The sequence below is a fragment of the Bufo bufo genome, chromosome 2 (assembly GCF_905171765.1).
Source record: "Bufo bufo chromosome 2, aBufBuf1.1, whole genome shotgun sequence".
NCBI lineage: Eukaryota > Metazoa > Chordata > Amphibia > Anura > Bufonidae > Bufo > Bufo bufo.
This window is the reverse complement of record NC_053390.1, coordinates 23,831,037-23,846,044: the sequence shown is the minus strand read 5'-3', so window position 1 is coordinate 23,846,044 and position 15,008 is coordinate 23,831,037. Positions and strand designations below refer to the sequence as shown.

Sequence of the window (15,008 nt, the reverse complement as noted above, 5' to 3'; positions counted from 1 at the left end):
CCAGCCTCTTATATCACAAGGTAAGAGCCGTCATGTGCAGTGTATACACGTGTGTGCAGTGACATGTAATGGAGGAGCACCAGCCTCTTATATCACAGGGTAAGAGCCGTCATGTGCAGTGTATACACGTGTGTGCAGTGACATGTAATGGAGGAGCACCAGCCTCTTATATCACAAGGTAAGAGCCGTCATGTGCAGTGTATACACGTGTGTGCAGTGACATGTAATGGAGGAGCACCAGCCTCTTATATCACAGGGTAAGAGCCGCCATGTGCAGTGTATACACGTGTGTGCAGTGACATGTAATGGAGGAGCACCAGCCTCTTATATCACAAGGTAAGACCCGTCATGTGCAGTGTGTACACGTGTGTGCAGTGACATGTAATGGAGGAGCACCAGCCTCTGATATCACAAGGTAAGAGCCGTCATGTGCAGTGTATACACGTGTGTGCAGTGACATGTAATGGAGGAGCACCAGCCTCTTATATCACAGGGTAAGAGCCGTCATGTGCAGTGTATACACGTGTGTGCAGTGACATGTAATGGAGGAGCACCAGCCTCTTATATCACAAGGTAAGAGCCGTCATGTGCAGTGTATACACGTGTGTGCAGTGACATGTAATGGAGGAGCACCAGCCTCTTATATCACAGGGTAAGAGCCGTCATGTGCAGTGTATACACGTGTGTGCAGTGACATGTAATGGAGGAGCACCAGCCTCTTATATCACAAGGTAAGAGCCGTCATGTGCAGTGTATACACGTGTGTGCAGTGACATGTAATGGAGGAGCACCAGCCTCTTATATCACAAGGTAAGAGCCGTCATGTGCAGTGTATACACGTGTGTGCAGTGACATGTAATGGAGGAGCTCCACAAGTTAGACTGTTTAAACATCACATTAGGTCCCTGCAATTTCCCCTCACCCATGACGGCACCCATGCGACTAGGTTCTCCCACCCAGGGCAGAGATAAAATGGTTCACACCCCCACAACACCTCAGTTCAGGTTTCCTGTCCTCCGTATAGGAGGTACCTAGGGAGCTCCTGCTCCTACCTTGGGTTCTCACCCCGGGATGCTGGGGAAGTTCCGGGTCTACTGCACCGTGAAGGGACTTTTCCCATGCGGCATCAATCTCCTCGGGGAGCAGCTTGCTGAAGTCTGTCTTCCTACTGCCTCCTCCCAGCCTCAAAGGGAGCCTCAGTGGCCATCTTCAGGCGGCTCCTGGTCCGTGCAAAATGGCGTCCATAAGTTGGAGTGGGCTCTCAGCATGCGCCCTGTGACGGAGCCTCTTCCGGCATCATGACGTCAATTCCTGTTGCGCGAGGCTGGAGGGGGAGGGCACCTTTGCTGGCTGGATTAGGCGTTTGGGCCTAGGGTTAAAAGGAGGCCAAGGCGCGCTACAAATGGCAGCAGGAGAAGGTAGTCAGCTCTACATTTGCGCCGCTCACAGTGCTGTGCAGGTTCTGGTATCTGGACATAATGTCGGAGGCGGGTGATTCAGGACGTGCCGATCCCTTGGAACCCTTTGAGGCCCACGAGCCCGGTATTGGACCTGAGGAGTGGGAATGTTTTCCTCTTCAAATGGTGAGAAATATCCTCTCCTAATAATGTTGAGTGTTGTTTGCTTTATTTTTATAGGCAGCAAAAATACAAAAGAAATCATCCTGCAAATCTAAGCTTAAAGAATGTGGTGGATGTAGGGTAGCTTCACCAGCTTCTTATGTAATACCGATATGTCAAGCGTGTGTGGATACATTGGTTACGGAGGAGTCGCACAATTTGTCCAGAAGAATTAAAGAGGACCTTTCACCGATTCTTACCCTATGAACTAACTATACAGACATGTGGAGCGGCGCCCGGGGATCTCACTGCACTTACTATTATCCCCGGGCACCGCTCCGTTCTCCTGCTATGCCCTCCGGTATCTCCGCTCACTAAGTTATAGTAGGCGGAGATACCAGTCCCTAAGTTATGGTAGGCGGAGTCTGCCCTAGCGCTGGCCAATCGCAGCGCAGAGCTCACAGCCTGGGAGGTTATTTTCTCCCAGGCTGTGAGCTCTGCAATGCGATTGGCCAGCGCTAGGGCAGACTCCGCCTACCATAACTTAGGGAACGGAGATACCGGAGGACATAGCAGGAGAACGGAGCGGCGCCCGGGGATAATAGTAAGTGCAGAGAGATCCCCGGGCGCCGCTCCACATGTATGTATACTTAGTTCATAGGGTAAGAATCGGTGAAAGGTCCTCTTTAAGGCTTTGGTGAGATCAGAAGTTAAATCATCTATTAGGTCACTCAAACGGAGTCCTCTGAGATGACCAGAGAGGGCTGGTTACAATAGAGGCACTGATTCTGATGATATAGAATCTAGCCAGAACGTATCGGGTGATTTCTCCTCGTCAGAAGAGGATACGGCGGGAGGGCCCTGTTCCCAGTTGAAGATACAGAACCTTTTATTAAAAGGCCACCATGCATTTGGAGGACGGGAAACAGCCTAAGACAATAGCTGATGAGGTTTTTGAGGGCCTGTGTCCTAAACATCATAGGATTTTCCCCGTACATAAAAACATGGAAGCCCTTATCAGGAAGGAGTGGAAGAATCCTGACAGAAACATTTTTTTACCCATTACAGTTAAAAGAAAGTATCCATTTGAGGAATCGATTTCTGACGTAGGGAACAGGGCCCCCACAGTGGACGCTCCTGTAGCTAAAATAGCCCAAAAACCAGCTCTTCCATTGGAGGATCTAGGCTGCCTGGGAGATCGTTTGTATAAAAAATCTGCTGTTTATCTCAGATGAGCATGGGAATCAGCATCAACCAGTCTTTGGCCAACTATCGCCGCCTCTTGGGTCTCTAGGTATTTAAAATGATGGTTGGAGCAGCTTGAATCTGATATTAAGGACAAGACCCCTAGAGAGAAATTGCTTTCTTCACTCCCTACCTTCCTTATGGCGGCAGACCTCCTAGCGGATGCATCTACTGATGCGGTTCGGTTTTCTGCCAGAGCGGCGGCCATGTCAAACGCGGCTAGACGAGCTAACTGGCTGAAATCATGGAAAGGGGATTAGGGCTCTAAAAGTAGGCTCTGCGCTATTCCCTGTGAAGGGTCTAGGTTATTTGGTTCCTCATTACATCCTGGAAAGAGCTTCAGATAAGAAGAAGGGATTCCCGGTTCCCCAGAGGCCTTCTTTTTTTCGTAAACCCCAGTCCATTTTTAGAAGGCAGAGGGGTAGGCAGAGTAACAGAAGAGAAAGATTTCCTAAAAGATCTAGTATTTTTTTTTTTTTTGTTCAAGCCCCAAGAAAATAGGTCAAAGACAAACAACAATGATGCCAGAAGTCAGGTGGGGGGAACATTATCTTTTTTCCAGCCTGGGGGTCTAAGTGTTATAGGGAACGGTTTTCGGTTAGAATTGCTTTCCCGTCCACCGGAATTTTTCACCCATACAGTCTGCCCCCGAAAAGAGGCAAGCTTTAGAATCAGAAGTATTTGCCCTTGTAGACACGGGGGTGGTTTGCCCGGTTCCCAAGAGGGCGGTAGGAAAGGGTTTCTATTCCTCTTTGTTTTTAGGGAAAAAAACAAACGGGACATTCAGAGTAATATTGAATCTGAAAAAGCTAAACAAATCCCTAACTTACAATAAAAACAACTACAAGTCTACTCTTTCCGAATTGCTGGATGGCAAGTCTGGATCTGGAAGATGCGTACTATCATATTCCGACCCATGCTTGTTCCCAAAAGTTTTTAAGAACAGCGGTTTGGGTAGAAGGGAAGTTACTACACCTCCAATACAGGGCGCTTCCGTTTGGCATATGTCACCAAGGTGGTAGCAGAGATAGCAGCATTCGTAAGACTATCAGGAATAACTTTGGTACCCTATTTGGATGATTTTTTTTTATAAGGGTTAGAAAGAAATATAAATTTCCTCTGTTCCACCTTGAAAGACTTAGGCTGAAAAATAAATTGGAAGAAATCAAACCTGGTTCCCTCTCGAGTTTGTGTGTTCTTGGTAATTCCTTCAAAGGAAGGAATCAATCAGGGAGCAGATTTTGTCAATCTTTCACTCTTACCCAGAGAGGCGATGGTGGTGCTGGGTCAGATGACATCCTCTATTCCAGCAGTGGCATATGCACAGATCCACTCCAGAGAGCAACAAGCAGACACTCTGAGATCCTGGGACGGCTCCCCTTATTCCTTGGACCAAAAATTCCACCTATCCTCGAGAGCCAGGCATTCCCTGTTATGGTGGACAATTCCGAAAAATCTGTCTGCAGGGGTTCCATGGTTATTCAGATGCCAGCCCCTGGGGTTGGGGTGCTCACTCTCAGAGCAGGTACTGGCAGGGGAGGTGGCATCTGAATTCAAGGAAGGCATCCTCCAACTTCAAGGAATTAAAAGCAGTAAAGATAGCTCCGGAGCTAGCTATTCCAGACGTAAGACGGACAATTCGACGACAGTGGCCTATATAAACAGTCAGGGGGGGAACAAGTGTCCCGACTCTTTTACGTTTGTGTCAGGAGATTTTTCACATAGCGGAAGAAAGAATGCTTTTTATCTCAGCAGTCCAGGAGAATTTTAAAGCGGACTTTCTCAGTCACACTTCCATAAAACAGGGAAAATGGTGTCTGAACAAAGACATTTTCCTGGGGATAACCCAAAGATATGGCCTGCCTACAGTGGATCTGTTCACCTTAAGAGCCAACAGGAAAGTGGAAAGGTTCTTCTGCCTCAATCATTTGGACAGCCCTTTAGCAGTGGACGGGTTAGCACAGGACTGGAGCCAAGAGTTAGGTTATGCCTTCCCTCTGTTTTGCCTTATTCCCCAGGTATTAAGAAAAATAGAGGATGAAGGAGCCTCTGTTATCTTGATGGCTCCAAAGTGGAAAAAGAGGTTGTGGTACACGAGCCTTCTGAAGTTGGAAATAGAGCCTCCGTGGACTTTACCATTAAGGAAAGATCTTCTTTACCAAGGTCCACTATTGCAGTGTTTCCCAACCAGCGTGCCTCCAGGTGTTGCAAAACTACAACTCCCAGCATGCCTGCACAGCCAAATTCCAGATGTGCTGAACATTCTAGACTTTTTGCAAGCAGGTCTAGATAAAAATCTTAAAGCATCCACCTTAAGAGTACAGGTGGCTGCTCTGAGTTACTTCTTTGATTCCAAGTTAGCAGATAATCCATGGATTAAAAGATTCTTGTCTGCAGCATTTAGGTTGCATCATTTATTAAGACCCTTGTCTCCCCCTGGAATTTAAATACTGTCCTTTTGGCCCTATGCCAGGAGCCTTTCAAACCACTAAATAATATCTCTATTAAGATGCTTACCTTCAAGATGGCCTTCTTGCTGGTAATTACTTCAGCTAGACAGGTCTCAGAAATTCAGGCATTCTCTGCCTTCCCTCCTTATACCACAGTTTTGGAAGACAAAGTGATTATTAAGCCTATCCTATCTTTTCAGCCTAAAGTGGTATCTGATTTTCACAGAAATCAGGATGTGATCCTACCATCTTTTTGTCCAAATCCAGTAAATGCGTTGGAAGAAAAATGTCATTGTCTAGATGTTAGAAGATGCTTGTTGCTTTACTTAGATTCCATGGCATCTTGGAGAATAGATGAGAATCTCTTGATCCAGTTTCAGGGTAGATTCAAGGATCACAAGGCTTCTACTAGTATAATTGCTAGATGGGTAAAAAACTGCCATTTGCCTTGCCTATTCTTCTCTAAACTGCCCCCCCCCCCCCCCCCAATCAGGGTTCGGAGCACATTTAACTGGAGCAGTTGAGGCTTCTTTAGCCCAGATTTGCAGAGCGGCTACTTGGAGCTCTCCTCATACCTTTTTTGGACACTACAGACTGCATCTTGACTCAGATGCAGCCTTTGGGAGGAAAGTGCTACAAGCTGTAGTCCTTCCCTCCCCCATGGTTTGAGCTTATAGTTTATTCTTGCATGGGTGAGGGGAAAAAGCCCTTTTTTTGGTGGTTAGTACGCCTCTGGAGGTCTAATTATTAGAATCATTGAGGTGTGGTGGGGGTGTGAACCATTTTATCCCTTCAGGTTTCGTGTTCTGGATGGGAGTCGCATTGGTGCTGTCATGGGTTTTCATCCAACATGACGGCCACAAGTGAGAGACGACCCTTGACCTCTGTAGGAGCAGGAATACACAGAGAGAGTTTAAAACGTTCCTACCTCCCTTAGTGTTTTCCTGTTCCTATGGGGTCAGCATACAGAGAGGCCTCTGAGTCGGAAGCAGACCACTGATACCGGGACCACGTGGGACGCACGCCCAGTCTGCTGATGGCTGCGCTATAACTTCCCTTACGTCCGGCATGCAGGGGGCGGAGCTTTGTGTACCAGGACCAGTGTGCTTGCTGATGATGTCAGACTCCAGGAGGATTTGAATGGAGGTGGACAGCGGTGTCATGCGGCTCAGAAGCAGCATCTCCGCTCTCATGTCTGCATCTGAAGGTCCTGCATCCCGTCAGGAGGGCCCTGACCCCTCTCTGGCTGCACCCTCCGTGAGTTCCCCAGTGTGGAGTGAGAAACTAAAACATTATATTTTCTATGTGGTATCCAGTTCTCATATCTGATATTTGGTTGCTCTTCTCTGTTCCATAGGGAGCCAAGGCAGCTAAAGTTAAACCCAAGTCTCAAAAATGCGCTACCTGTGCCAAGAGACTTCCTGATAATTACAAAAAAAAGTTATGCAAAGTCTGCATCTCTGATGTTTTAAAAGAGTAGCAACCATCTTTCTTTTCTGAAGTGAAATCTTTGATTTGGGGAGAAATCAAAACTTCCTTAGCCTCCCTAAGAGCCCCTAGTCCTTCCATTCCGCCACCTAAAAAACCCAGATTATCCGTTCCATCCTCTTCTGATCCAGAAGACATTGATGAGGCGGCCTTTACCTCTAGAGCGGGTATTGAGGAAGACCTTATCTCGGAGGGTGAAATTATTATTAAGATGAGAAAAAAATATTTATTTTCCTCTGATGAGATGGAGGAATTACTTAGGGCCATTAGATCTACTATGGGTATTGAAGATGTTCATAAGCCCCGTACAGTCCAAGACAAAATGTTTGGGGAATTGCGTACCAAGAGATCTAAGGTTTTCCCCATCAATGAAAATGTTAAGGATATGATTCTTAACGAATGGATTGAACCGGAAAAATAACTAGGGGTCTCCAGGGAGTTCAGAAATAGGCTACAATTTGATCCTGCGGAGTGTAAGATCTTACATTGACATTGATTGACATAGATTGACATTCAAGCGGCGAAGGTGGTTAAAAAGACGGCCTTGTCATTTGAAGATTCATCTCAACTATATGATCCGATGGAATATAAAGCGGACTCTCTTTTAAGGAAGGCTTGGGAAGCTTCCATGTTTGGTGTAAAGACCAATATCGCAGCCACATCCGTCGCCAGGGCAATGTATTTCTGGTTGAATGAATAGGATGAACGTTTGAGAAGCAAAACCCCTAGGGAAGATATTATTAATTCAATTCTCTTATTAAAATCCGCTACAGCTTTTTTGGCAGATTCCTCAGCAGAATCAGTACATTTTTGCCACCAAAAATGCGGCTCTCAATTGTGGCCAGAAGATCTTTATGGATGAAAGCTTGGTCAGGGGACAAAGCCTCTAAAGCTAAATTATGTTCCATCGCTTTTTCGGGAGAATTTGTTTTTGGCCCTGTGTTAGATACGATACTGGAAAAAGCCGCAGATAAAAAGGGGTTCCCTGAAGAGAAGGAGACTAAAAAGAGATCCTTTCGGCCCCTTTCTTCCCAGTCTAGACCTTACAAAGGAAAAGGTAAAACGGGTCGTTGGAGCCATACAAAAGGGGGCAAAGGAAGAGGTTTCCTCCTTAATCCCCAGAATAAGCAAAGTAACAAACAATGACGCCAGATTGGGAGGAAGGTTAAATAATTTTCTACATCAGTGGGACCTCATTACATCATGGGCTCTAAACATCACAGCCCAGGGGTACAAAATAGATTTTTCTTCAACCCCTTTAAGAAAATTTCTGATCACAGCCCACAACCCGAGTGCTCAATCAAAGATCTGGCCGGGTGTTTCGTATCTAGTCAGTTCAGGAGTCATTGTAAATGTCCCAGAACCTGAAAAAAGGGAAGGGGTTCTATTCAAGACTCTTTTTGGTCAAAAAGCCTGATGGTGCTTTCTGTATTATAATAAATCTAAATCCCTTAAACAGATCATTATGTACAAAAGGTTCAAGATGGAGTCAGTCCCCTCTACAGTTCCCTTGTTTCCAAAAGGTGCCTTTATGACGTCTATAGACCTGAAAGACGCCTACTATCATATACTGATTCACCAGAGTTCAAAAAAATATCTAAGATTAGCACTAAGAGTTCCAGAGGGTACCCTTTTGAGTATGTGGCCCGTCCTTCGGCATATCATCAGCCCCAAGGATTTTCACCAAACTGGTGGTAGAGGTGTTAGCCTTCTTACGCAAAAAAGGAGCAAACATTGTTCCTTATTTGGATGATTTTCCCATGATTGGCGACTCTGGAGAGGAAGCCTCCAGGGTCACGGGGGACTTTATAGACATCCTATCGGACCTGGGCTGGTTGATAAATCTAAAAAAATCTGTTCTCTCCCCATCTACAAGAGTAAGATTCCTGGCCGTTATGTTAGATTCGGTTTCCCAGGAAACCTCTCCCTCAGGACAAAGTAAAGTCCATCAAAGGGAAAATAGCAGAGTTCCAGAGACTTCACAGATGCTCAGTTCGGAACGGGATGAGTATTTTGGGTTTCCTGACCTCTTGCATAACTTCAGTCCCGTGGAGTCAGGCCCACACCAGAATTATGCAAGCTTGGATCCTAAGAAATTGGGACAGGAGACAATCGTCTCTAGACAGGTTAATCAGTATTCCTCTGTCAGTAAAAAAAATAGACCTAAATTGGTTAGACCTAAATTGGTGGAGAGACGAAAAGAATCTTCTTCAAGGTAAGCTGGCTAAAGATTCCAGAAATTCAGATTGTGACCGATGCCAGAGCTTCAGGTTAAGGATCGAAAATAGGATCCCATTACTTCCAGGGGGACTGGTCGGAGATGATAAAGAATAGATCCTCACACTACAGAGAAATTTATTCGGTTCTTATGACTCTTACAGAAGCTCCCTGTCTTCTAAAAAAAAAACATCTGAAAATATTTTCAGACAACATCACTACGATGGCATACTTAAAACATCAGGGCGGCACAAAATCCAACCCTCTGGGAGTCGTATCGGAAAGAATATTCTCTTGGGCAGAAAGAAATGTTCTTTCCTTAACTTCTGTTCATTTCAAGGGGTCAGAAAATCGAGAAGCAGACTTTCTAAGTCAACGAACATTAGACCCAGGAGAATGGACATTAAATCCAGCTGTGTTTCAGGAGATTACATCCAGATGGCGGCTACCGCAAATAGACCTCTTTGCCTCCAGAGAAAATACCCAGGTCTGTTGATTTTGTTCCCTAAATCCCTGGGACCTTGTCTACGCGTTTCCCCACGAGTAATTTATTCCACAAGTAATACAAAAAATCCAGAGGGATTCAGCGACAGTAATCTTAGTAACCCCACATTGGCCAAAGAGAAGTTGGTTCTCAGTTCTAAAACAGTTGGCTCTACAGAAAGTCCATGGATAATACCCTTCCAAAGGGAAATTCTCTTTCAGGGGACAATAATCCATCCGAACACGCAGATCTTCAAGCTATCCGTCTGGATCCTGAGAGTGAGGTCCTCAAAAGACAGGGTCTTTCGGACAAAGTAATATTCACCCTTTAAAGCTAGTTGGAAAAGGGTTACATTAGCTACAGTTGTGTTCCAAATTATTCAACCCCCAATGCTGTAAAGGGTTTTAGGGAATTTAGTGTACATTTGTAATTGTGTTCAGAATGAAATCTTACAAGGACTTTTTAAAGAACCAAATGCAACTAAAATGACATCAATTGTTTTTGTAATACAGTATTAAATGTTTTTTTTGTGATTTCTTCATTGACACAATTATTCAACCCCTTAAAGACTACCACTCTTAAGAACAGAGGTTCATTCAAGTGTTTTCGATCAGGTATTGAAAACACCTGTGGATGTCAAGGAGCAGTAATCAAGCATAATAAGCACCAATTAGGCAGATTTAAAAGGACTGTGATACTCAGCTCCTTCTAGACATTTACTGGTGTGTTTACAAACATGGTGAAGTCAAGAGAATGGTCCAGGAAGACAAGAGAAGAGGTGATTTCTCTTCACAGGAAGGGCAATGGCTATAAGAAGATTGCAAAGATGTTAAACATACCAAAATACACCATAGGAAGCATCATTCGCAAATTCAAGGCAAAGGGCACTGTTGAAACGCTACCTCGTCGTGGCAGAAAGAAGATGCTGACTTCGACTACTGTGCGCTACCTGAAGCGCAAAGTAGAGAAAAGTCCCCGTGTGACTGCTGAGGAACTGAAAAAAGATTTGTCAGATGTGGGTACTGAAGTTTCAGCTCAGACAATAAGGCGCACACTGCGTAATGAAGGCCTCCATGCCAGAACTCCCAGGCGCACCCCCTTGTTGTCTCCAAAGAATCAAAAGAGTCGACTGCAGTATGCCAAAAGTCATGTGGACAAACCACAAAAGTTTTGGGATAGTGTTCTGTGGACTGATGAAACAAAATTAGAACTGTTTGGGCCCATGGATCAACGCTATGTTTGGAGGAGGAAGAACAAGGCCTATGAAGAAAAGAACACCTTGCCTACTGTGAAGCATGGTGGGGGGGTCAATCATGCTTTGGGGCTGCTTTGCTTCTACAGGTACAGGGAAGCTTCAGCGTGTGCAAGGTACCATGAATTCTCTTCAGTACCAGGAGATATTGGATGAAAATGTGATGCAGTCCGTCACAAACCTGAGGCTTGGGAGACGTTGGACCTTTCAACAGGCCAATGATCCCAAGCATACCTCCAAGTCCACTAGAGCATGGTTGCAGATTAAAGGCTGGAACATTTTGAAGTGGCCATCGCAGTCACCAGACCTAAATCCGATTGAGAACCTCTGGTGGGACTTAAAGAAAGCAGTTGCAGCGCGCAAGCCTAAGAATGTGACTGAACTGGAGGCTTTTGCCCATGAAGAATGGGCGAAGATATCCGTAGATCGCTGCAAGACACTTGTGTCAAGCTATGCTTCACATTTAAAAGCTGTTATAACTGGAAAAGGATGTTGTATTAAGTACTAAGATTGAATGTCACTTGGGGGTTGAATAAAACTGATAATGATGTGAGCACAGAAAAGACATTTGTGGTTATTTCATTATAAATGTTATGTTATATTTGTCTGACTTACAAGTGCCTCTTTGATTTAATTGTAAACAAGATGACTGAAATGATCAAAATCAATGTCAAACTGGCCAAAACACTCAATTTCAGTGGGGGTTGAATAATTTTGAAAACAACTGTATTTATCTAAAAAGCTGGAAAAAGTTCTGCAGCTGGTTGGGAGAAGACTACCCAAACACCTCTACTCCAGCTATAAATAAAATACTAGATTTTCTGCAGAATGGACTGGATCTGGGGTTGAGACCTAGCACCCTTAAGGTTCAGATATCAGCATTAAGTGTATTCTGAGTCTGGCTGAGCATAGAGGCATAAAAAAGATTTGTTAGAGCAGCCACTACATTAAGACCGACCCTGAGTTCTAGGATTCCTCAGTGGGATCTTAACACAGTGTTAAATGGTTTAACTAGAACCCCATTCTTTCCTTTGTTTGAAATATCAGTTAAACATCTATTTTTCAAAACCGCCTTTCTGATCGCCATCACGTCAGCTTGACGGTTAGGTGAAATTCAGGCCCTCTCCTGCAGGGAACCATATATGAGGATGGTATAGTGTTGAGGTTCGATCATGGGCTTCTTCCTAAAGTCGTGTCTAATTTCCATTGAGACCAGGAGATTGTTCTGCCATCCTTTTTCAGCTCTCCAAAGAAATGCGGCTGAAAAACAATTTCACCTTCTTGACGTTAGAGACACCATCATTCAGTATTTAGAAACATATAAGGTTTTCAGGAAGGACAATAACCTTTTGGTTCAGTTTGCAGGACGAAATAAAGGGAGAAACTTTCTAAGGCTTCTATTGGCCGTTGTTACACCCTTCAGAATATACCCTGACCCCCAGGTATCGGGGCTCATTCTACCAGGGCCATGGCCTCTTCTTCGGCTCAAAAAGTCAGCGTGTCTATAGACCAGATTTGCAAGGCAGCTACTTGGTCTAGTATTAATACATCTGTTAAGCATTATCGCCTTAATCTATCTGCTTTTGCAGATTTAGCATTTGGCCAGAAGGTGCTGCAGGCGGTAACCCACCCTATGTAAATATCTGTTAGTTCTCACTTGTGGCTCTCATGGTGGATGGAATGGAAAACCGTAATTTGACTTACCAGTAATTCCGTTTCCTTGAATCCACCATGACGGCCCATATACACTCACCTAAAGAATTATTAGGAACACCATACTAATACGGTGTTGGACCCCCTTTTGCCTTCAGAACTGCCTTAATTCTACGTGGCTCTAAGGTGCTGATAGCATTCTTTAGAAATGTTGGCCCATATTGATAGGATATCATCTTGCAGTTGATGGAGATTTGAGGGATGCACATCCAGGGCACGAAGCTCCCGTTCCACCACATCCCAAAGATGCTCTATTGGGTTGAGATCTGGTAACTGTGGGGCCATTTTAGTACAGTGAACTCATTGTCATGTTCAAGAAACCAATTTGAAATGATTCGAGCTTTGTGACATGGTGCATTATCCTGCTGGAAGTAGCCATCAGAGGATGGATACATGTTCTCATTCTGTTTACGCCAAATTCGGACTCTACCATTTAAATGTCTCAACAGAAATCGAGACTCATTAGACCAGGCAACATTTTTCCAGTCTTCAACAGTCCAATTTTGGTGAGCTCGTGCAAATTGTAGCCTCTTTTTCCTATTTGTAGTGGAGATGAGTGGTTATTTCAGTCAACGTTGCTCTTCTATCAGCTTGAATCAGTCGGCCCATTCTCCTCTGACCTCTAGCATCCACAAGGCATTTTCGCCCACAGGACTGCCGCATACTGGATGTTTTTCCCTTTTTACAACATTCTTTGTAAACCCTAGAAATGGTTGTGCGTGAAAATCCAAGTAACTGAGCAGATTGTGAAATACTCAGACTGGCCCGTCTGGCACCAACAACCATGCCACGCTCAAAATTGCTTAAATCACCTTTCTTTCCCATTCTGACATTCAGTTTGGAGTTCAGGAGATTGTCTTGACCAGGACCACCCCCTAAATGTATTGAAGCAACTGCCATGTGATTGGTTGACTAGATAATTGCATTAATGAGAAATAGAACAGGTGTTCCTAATAATTCTTTAGGTGAGTGTATATTCCCTTCCAAAAAAATAAAAAATTTTGTCTTGGGATGTATGTTTCGATATATCCTACCTATTGGGTATGATGTAATACTCAAAAAAAAAAGCTCAATAGTCCCACCTATCTTGGTAATTTACAAACACTGAGGGAGGTAGGATGTGGGGGTCTACAGACGTCAAGTGTCATCTTTCACTTGTGGCCGTCATGGTGGATTCAAGGAAACGGAATTACCGGTAAGTCTAACTATGTTTTTTTGTTTTCCTTATTAGTCAGACATATTGATGGGCTACATTCACCTGAAGGATCTCAGGAGGTTTCCTGCTGGAATTATTCCCCTGTGGCACTCCATCTGTGGTGAAACTACGACTCCCAGCATGCTCCATTCATTTATATGGAGTTCTGACAACAGCCAAGCAAGTGTACATCTTGGGAGTCGTAGTTGTACCACAGCTAGAGTGCCAGAGGTTAGCCGTCACAAGGATTGGAGGATCTGTCGTCTGTCTCTCCCTTTCTGTCATTGTCAGCATTAATGTTGTCGGCAGTTTGTTCTTCAGTGGGATCAGACCAGAGAGTCCTCTGCGCACATTAGTGAGCCTTGGGCACTTGGCCCTGTCATTGGTTAACTGGTCTTAATGTTATGGCTGATGTGTGTATATACTGAGAAGGGGGTAACTGACCTTCTAATGAATCTTACAGAGCAGGATGAGGGTTTCAGTGATCTCACAGGTTCCTGTTCCTGTCCAGCAGGGCGGCAGTCTCTCTCATGGAGCTGTCATGAGCTCACAGAAAATGTCAGTAAAAGTCATCAGATATTTTTCTTCATTTAGGCCTCATGAACACGGCCATTGCCCGGCTGTGGCCGTATTGCGGCCCAAAAACAGCGGGTCCTCAATATACGGGCAACGGCCGTGTGCATCCCGCATCACAGATCTGGAAGGTCGGTGCGGAATGGAAGCACCACGGAGTGTTTCTGTGGGGTTTCTGTCAGTGCCTCGGCACCACAATTAAGTAGTGCGTGCACTACTTTTTTGCGGTGCAGACCGTTGGATGCGGATCGCAGACCCCATTCAAGTGAATGGGTCCACGTCCGCATGCGGTGGCCCTATGGTCGGTGCCCGTGCATTGCGGACCGCAATTTGCACTGCCCGTGTGCGTTACCATAACAGATCCTTAGAAGAACGGAATTGTCTTCTCTGGGAAAAGAGACTTGGAGGGGGATATAGGTGTAGAGCCTTCTCCAACACCTCGGAACCTGGTGGAGTAGTTTGTTTGTTTTTTTAACTTGTTTTTATTAAATTTTTGAAACAAAACATACAAATAGACACATAAGTGGTAATGTACAGGTACATGGGATGCATAATATATGTCCTACACATGTAAATTAGCAAAAAAACAACCAAGAGGCAGACTGGGACTGCTCTGCATATGCTGCTGTCAGTGCTTGAATCTCTAGTCCCACATACTCCTTAGTGGTGCTCCTGGCACCAGGTTGTGTAGTGGAAGCTTTCCCGTATGGCCTGTTTTATTTTTGATGGTAACATAGTGGTTTTAGCCCAATCTGTTTTTAGAATGAAAGACATTTTATCTAGAAATAGGTGGAAGGGTTCAGAACTGTCCACGTGGGTAATATTGATTTTG

At 44.8% G+C, this 15,008-nt stretch overlaps 2 protein-coding genes across 2 annotated transcripts in view; one reads left to right on the top strand and one right to left on the bottom strand.

Annotated features, from left to right (window-relative positions):
• LOC120991124 (zinc finger protein 585A-like) overlaps positions 1-15,008 on the top strand; it is a 2,129,672-nt gene that overhangs the window by 1,509,236 nt on the left and 605,428 nt on the right. The gene's annotated exons all lie outside the window — the stretch shown is intronic.
• Positions 1-15,008, bottom strand: part of LOC120991886 (oocyte zinc finger protein XlCOF6.1-like) — a 400,346-nt gene that overhangs the window by 308,529 nt on the left and 76,809 nt on the right. The gene's annotated exons all lie outside the window — the stretch shown is intronic.